General features: G+C 48.7%; 1 protein-coding gene across 1 annotated transcript in view; it reads right to left on the bottom strand.

Moving 5' to 3' along the window:
* Positions 1-3412, bottom strand: part of LOC108754864 (transcription factor Ken 2) — a 33702-nt gene extending 30290 nt beyond the window's left edge. The window contains exon 1 of the mRNA XM_018497498.1: positions 2987-3412. The gene's annotated coding sequence lies outside the window, so the exon portion shown is untranslated. The remainder of the gene's footprint in view (positions 1-2986) is intronic.
* Between the last annotated feature and the right edge of the window lie 2055 nt (positions 3413-5467).

Raw genomic sequence — 5467 nt, 5'->3', positions numbered from 1 at the left:
CAAAAAAGCCGAAACGTTTAAATTGTAAAATAATTTAAAGAAGAAAAGAATTAATTAATATTACCGCGCTTGATTCTCATTGCCCGTTTATTTTTTCCTTATTTTTAAGTTACAATTGTATAATTACATGAATTATATAAAGAAATAAAATAGAGAAAATTCCCAAGAGATAATAATCCGGAATAATAATGAATGAATAAAAATAGAAAAATATCTGATAAGAGATAAGCGTTTGAAAGTGCCATTTCCTTATATTTTGTCGAAAAGAATTTGGATAATAATAGTTAAGCAAATTTTTTTTATATAGTGATGTGTGTGCTGGATTTGGGTAAACGAAATTTTCACGCGTAACTTAGATAAAGGAGTACTTGCATCAGCTGCTGCTTACCAAAGAAACTTTCTCGCGGCGCGATTATTGTCGTATCCAGAAAAGAGAGTGACGCGCGAGTAAAAAGTCGCGGGAACACGGAATTTCGACTGGTTCACCTTTCGGAGCTCCGGGATGTGGTGATTATTGTATTCGCGGTATATATTCGCGCGTCGATGCACACTCTGTGCAGCTCGTGGACTACGTAAGAACGCGCCGTGCGAGCTCTCGTCCGCGAGATAATGGCAAGATGAATGCGAAATGGCGAACGCGGAGGCACCTTTCGATACGCGACCTTGACAAGAGATCGCTTTTTCTCTCTGATTCGTCATTCCACGCTATTGATGACCACACTGGATGCTGCGAGAGGAGCGGCCCGTCGTTTCTTTTTTTTTCTTCTTCTTCTTCTCCTTTTTGTCTTTTTTCTTTTGAAATGGTTACACAACAATCGTCCGTATAGCGACCATGGTGCGCCGCTGAACTTGAATTATTATATGCTCAGAAGATGTTCTCCTGCCTTCCTTCGTCTCCTACGTCTCTCTCGCAGGAGAGTTTACAGCTACCTATTACGACGTACAACCTATTAACGTATTCTATTTGCTGCAGGGACGGTTTCACTCGTTTCCTGTATTTCCTGCTTTCATCCCTGCTTTGTCCCGCTCCTGAGAAAATTTTAAAATAATCGCAACGGCGGGGTTGGAAATGCAGTCAAGCATTTTCAAAATTTCCGTACGTATGAATCATCGGCGATAAAAGCGTCGATACAGCATGTTTGTTCGCCAAACATGTATTTGGCGTAAACACATTTATTGCGTAAAGTGCCTTTAAAACAAATACACATTAAAGTACCAGAAATAAACAAATATTAATAAAAAAATTTTTCGCGACCTTATTAATGTAATTGAATAATTCTCGCGTCTTTTCATCGAATTGCGCAACTGGAAAGATTCTCTACGATTACACTCATTATATTTCACTGACGGCAAAAAGTTTCTCCGTGAGATGTTAGAAATAAAATAAACATATATATATTTAATTAAACAATAAAGATAGCTGTTGGCGTGATAAGCAATAAAAATTCACGCTTCGTCGGCTTGATGTAGTTACTGTTTAATGAGTTTAGTTACATTACATGTAACATATAATATTCCTGTACGTTATATAATTTAGCGTGGTCTCTCAAACGGAAACTGGAACAGTTTTTTTAGGCGACTATAACTATGTCATTTGCGTTTCGTGGTTCCGCCGATCATATTTTCCCATTGTCAGCGCTGTTCGCTGCGATCTATCTACCTGTCTCTCGTTACACGTTAGGCGGTCGTTTTTACTACCAATTATGTTGCCGCATTAATTTGCACCGCCTCTTGCATCCAATCGCATGGAATGTCAGTTAACAATCGCGACAATTGCCTCATTATCGCTAGCAGTTTCACCGTTTCATTTAGATACAAAATGACATAAGCCTTGGCGATAAGTGAAATAATTAGGATTAGGTGGTCGCCACGCTACGTCATGTAATGTACAAACGAAAATCCATGTCTGTCCATAAATAAAATGAAAAGTGATAAGGAGATACCGAAGAATCGTCGCGTTCTTGCGCGATTAACTCCGATCATCGTCACAGATCAATACCTGTATCTTTTCACTTTATCGTATCATATCCGTAAAAGTGACTGCAAACATTTTCCAACACTTATGTCAACATTACATCATCGATCATCCTTAACCCTCGCTCGAACGCGCCGAACTAGCACCGCAAGAGAACAACTCCATCGAAATGAGGAGCGATGTAGAAAGATCGAGTTAAAAGTAATTTTAATTCGGTATATCGTAACGCGATTTATTTCTCAATTATACACACCTCCCTTTTTGCCCCATTTTATTAATCTCTGCACCGATATACTATCGGAATATTATGCATCGGCAATTGTACAGAATCATCGGATCGGAATTATTTTGTTTGCGTAAACAATTTTGGAGTAATGTGTCTCTGTAGAGTTCCACATACCAGGACGACATATTCACTGTCGTTCACTGAACGTGGTAAAATGAACACACTTATTCTTTGCCACAATTATAGTCAGCAAGTCATAACTGGCGTGAAAAACAAACTTATAGGCTTTTTATCTGCGCTTATCGGTAAGCATTTGTAGCACCTGTCGATTATTCACGCCAGGTTCGGCCGCCAGCATAAACCTAGAATATATCACTGAGAAACAAACGTGTCGCACGTTGCATGCGACAATGAACGAGTTAATCTCTAAATCACGTTTTGCATCGGACTACTGATATACCGGCAGCGATCGCCTTGATCGCGTAATTAATTGGCAATCGACGAAAGAGATGCGTCAGTCGTTTCGCGGGTGATCTCCGCGAGAACAGAGATTTCCGGGAAGAAAGAGCGTAATATCGAGTCGAATCGAAATCGACGACCTTTAAATTACTCTCTAAAACTTTCGGGGTAAATTTCACGCTGAAGAGTGTGTCATTTCACTTTTAAAGATTGAAAAATGAAGTCACATTCCATTTCAAGACTGGCCCAATTTTCACTCTTTAGGGTGGGATTTCACTCGAAAGAATTTCGAGAGAGGTACAGAGTCACGTATTCATTTTCCTCACCTTGTGCTTTTTCTACTACTGCACTCGTTGCCTAATGTGCGATCGGTATCCAGAGTGAGCAACCGGTAGTATGTAATCCCACGGGATTATCTCGTCGAGTCACGTGAAAAACATTCTCTTCGCGAGCCGGCAACGACCAGCCGAGATCCCGTGACATCGGCGAGGTGGACGACGCTGCGAGCACGTGACGTACATTGATATTTCGCGGTGCGGATCTCACAATCACTAGACACGAGAGAAACAGATCAGTAAAGAAACGTGGACGAGACGGCACGCTCGCGGCAAACTCGCGCGGGAGATAATATACCCGGCACCTTGTATAATCACTTTAACACTCGTGGACGGGTTCCTCGCGCAACTGCACACCGGTCTCAGCCGAGTTGCGTGCGTGGAAAGGAACGAAAATCGGCGGCGGCGGCGGCGGCGGCGGCGGCGGCGGCGGCGGCGGCGGCGGCGGCGGCGGCGGCGGCGGCGGCGGCGGCGGCGGCGGCGGCGGCGGCGGCGGCGGCGGCGGCGGCGGCGGCGGCGGCGGCGGCGGCGGCGGCGGCGGCGGCGGCGGCGGCGGCGGCGGCGGCGGCGGCGGCGGCGGCGGCGGCGGCGGCGGCGGCGGCGGCGGCGGCGGCGGCGGCGGCTATCGATCGAAAACAGGAAGATGCACCGTCTTCGAGGATGTCGTCGTTGATTGCTCGCAATCAGCCGTTTTTTACGATCCTCCCCGTCATCGCGTTTCGTCTCGCTGCTTTTCTGTTCGCGCTCGCTTGCGCGATGTCACACACGTGGTTCTCTGTGCTCGCAGCGCACGCACGCATGCACGCGCGCAACGCGTGTATTGTGCACGCACACACTACGTACAATCCGCGCTTCCTCGATTTAGATCATCTGAACTCGACTCGCCGAGTCGGAAATTCGCCGTGGAGAGAGAGAGAGATTCTCGTCAGCCCGGAACGGAACGATCCTTGACGACGTCACCGCGACGGTGACGGTAAAGGGCGACGACGACGACGACGACGACGACGACGATGACGATGATGACGGAGAACTTTTCTCTTTTTTCTCTCTCCTCAACGGGGTCTGCTCCGTTGACTGCCCAGGGTCAACCGGCTGGCTCTGCGCGCGGCACTTTTACCCGTTGGGTACTCTCAAGGACTCGGAGGTGGCTCCTATTCCTTTCTCTTATCCTTTCGCGCGCGCGCCTTTTTTATCCCGCTAACCTTTTTAAACGCACTTTTAATTCCGCTCGACCGCGTGTCCCCAGCGAACGCCGCCGCGGTGCGGCTCCCCGTGTTCGCGCTTTTTCGTCGGCGGATTATATCAAATTTCTCGCTCTCCGCGTCTCCTTCGTAAATTCAACTTTGTCGTCGCCGTGCGGCGTGACGCACCGGCAGAAGAGCGGCGGGAGAACGGAAAGCGAGTAGATCTCGCCACATCCGGATCGTCTTTCAGACTCGTCCTTCGCTATCTCTCGCGGTCTGTCCTCCGCCTCTTTCTTCTCGTACCGAGAGAGAGCGAGCCTTCTCCCGGCTCGCTCGTCGACGTCTTCCTTGTCCTCGTCGTCGAACCGCGCGACGGTCGCGAGGACTCTTGTCCTCCGCGCGGCGGCGAGAAATCCGCGTCCTCCTCCTGCGGTTTTCGCGCGCGCGGTTGTCGTATCGCGGTCTCGTACTCCTCTCCTCTCCTCCTCCTCCTCCTTCTTCTCCTGTTTCTCCCCCTTTTCTCCCTCTCCGTCTCGAACTGTCTCTCTCTCTTTCTTCGCTGTCCTTTTCCCTTCCGCGTCTCCCTTTCCGTCTGTCTGTCTCCTTTCTCTTCTGCGTGTTGTAATCCCTTTTGCGAAACTTCTTGCGCCCGGACGAGGCGGCGAGGTAAAAGCGAGCGCGCTGTCGATCGTGAACTGAGGGAGAGAGAGAGAGAGAGACAGGTTAAATTCGCACGCGAATACCGCACGTCGAGTCCTTCCACGGTGGTGGTGCGCTACCGGGATGCCACTTGATGATAATGATGATGATAATGATAATGTTGACGACGTTGACGACGACGACGACGACGATGATGACGACGATGAAGCTCTCTCTAGCAACTCCGGAAATGAATTACCGGTGGGATACCAACGACTGTGACCTTGAACATTCGCATTTCGCGCTGGACGGAGTGAAACGCGCCCGGGACCGATCACTTTCCATCGTTCTTTCTCGTTGTCAGCGCCGAGTCGCTCGCGACCGAGCTGGCGCGATCACTCGCGTTTTCGCGATCCAGCTATCCGATGATGAAAATCTCGTGATTACCTTCGCACGGGCTGATACACCTCCGCAAACGCGAGCGTGCGAACGAAATACCACGCGCGAGTGTATTTCGCGAAGTAGCGGACTAGAAAACGTAGTTACGCAATGAACGGAGCACCGTTCCTCTTCTCTTCTCTCTCCTTATTCTATCCCTAGCACGCCCTCTTCGACTTCTCCGGAACACGTAGATCCTCCGCATCGGCGA

Source organism: Trachymyrmex septentrionalis, unplaced genomic scaffold, assembly GCF_001594115.1.
Source record: "Trachymyrmex septentrionalis isolate Tsep2-gDNA-1 unplaced genomic scaffold, Tsep1.0 scaffold121, whole genome shotgun sequence".
In the NCBI taxonomy this organism is placed as follows: Eukaryota; Metazoa; Arthropoda; class Insecta; order Hymenoptera; family Formicidae; genus Trachymyrmex; species Trachymyrmex septentrionalis.
The sequence above is the reverse complement of the archived record's forward strand: the minus strand, read 5'-3'. Positions and strand labels throughout refer to the sequence as shown.